Raw genomic sequence first — 1,584 nt, 5'->3', positions numbered from 1 at the left:
GACACTATAATAAGCAAGACTAGCTGCATTTCTCAATACAAGAAGTGGATTTTACTATCTGAAAGCATAAAACAGAAAATAAATATGTAACAAGTTTTAAAGGTAACCAAGATTATATTCACATTAGCACCAATTCACCTTTTTCTAGATGTTTAATTGCTCTACTATCGCTAATAGAGCTGGGAATTTTAATTACGTCGGAATATTGACGTGAATTTAATGTGCGCTATAAACTTTATGGAAATGAGGCGTTATAGGTCGCACTTCATTAGCTTGTGCCGAAACATTCACTTATACATACATGATTGACTTTATGCCAATAATTTGATTGGTTAATATGTAAGAGTAGAATATAATAGCGTGAAATTCAGTTTGAAGGATTAGAATGTTGTTACTATATTTACTTTGCTTCTAATTTTCGTTTGCTTGATTTGAAAATCGTTAATTTACGAATCGTCGAATCGTTAGTACGATGTAGCTTAATTGATAGAATTGGTGTTTATGATTGTTTATCATTTTTATAATTTTCCTCTCTCTATTGACACGGTGTAGGCAGTATCACATAAGCGTGCTTTCTATTCTTGTACCATACTTCGACGGACATTTTATTGCGGATAGAATTGTGATAAGAAGCAAACGAAGTTATTAATTATTGTAGTAAGAAATGAGGAATAAGCGATACTGTTGATGAAAGTCAGATTTCGTAGGTTGCAGGTAGCGTTTTAAAACATAACTCCTATAATAAAACAAGCTTATAGTTACAACAAAAACATTGCAGGCCATTATGTACGATAGTTTTTTATGATGTTTGTTCCGAGCGTATTGTTTAGTTGTAAAATATGTGTACAATGTTTTGTGCAAAGCTACAAATCTGAATAGAAGAATGAAAAACGATTCAAATTGTTGCCAAACAATGTTTTGTGTGCAATCGTTGTTTATTTTGTATTCATCACTTTGGGATAGTGTTTTTGAAAACATAATATATGTCCATTTTCGATGCCGGGACTTCAATTAACTCTACGCTAAATCTTATCAAAATGGTTTGATGGCTAAGTTAAAAAGACGTAAAAGACCGCAGTACGTTAATGGCAGTAGTATGTATACTCTTATGTGTTGGTATGGATAACCGATTATTACAAAACCAGAACTGTGAATTGTAAAAGATAAAAAGGAAATAAAGAATAATTATAATTTTAGAAGTAGGTAAATTGTTCCTGTGGCCTACTATCTTTTATCCAGCTTTTATTTAATTCTGCTCGTAAACTTTTATATGAAATAGAATACTCGTGGCATTTGTTGTGTCGTACCATATACTAGCCGGACGTACCTGGATCAGTGTCACGCATACAACTTTAGCCGTAAGAAAACTATGTAGAATTTTTCGAACCGTTTTGTGAGTAATGTATTTTTGAGGATTTAAACATTGCAAAACATTATTCAAGTCTATTTGATCATTTAGACTCAAGGCCTAACCCCTCCCCCTCTTTTGGGAGGAGACCCTTGCCCTGAAGTGGGACGGTAATGGGTAAAAAAACACGTTTTAATACAGTGAATTTAGGAGAAGAATTAATGCAATACAAAATA

The sequence above is a fragment of the Anticarsia gemmatalis genome, chromosome 10 (genome assembly GCF_050436995.1).
Source record: "Anticarsia gemmatalis isolate Benzon Research Colony breed Stoneville strain chromosome 10, ilAntGemm2 primary, whole genome shotgun sequence".
Classification (NCBI taxonomy): domain Eukaryota; kingdom Metazoa; phylum Arthropoda; class Insecta; order Lepidoptera; family Erebidae; genus Anticarsia; species Anticarsia gemmatalis.
The sequence above is the reverse complement of the archived record's forward strand: the minus strand, read 5'-3'. Positions refer to the sequence as shown.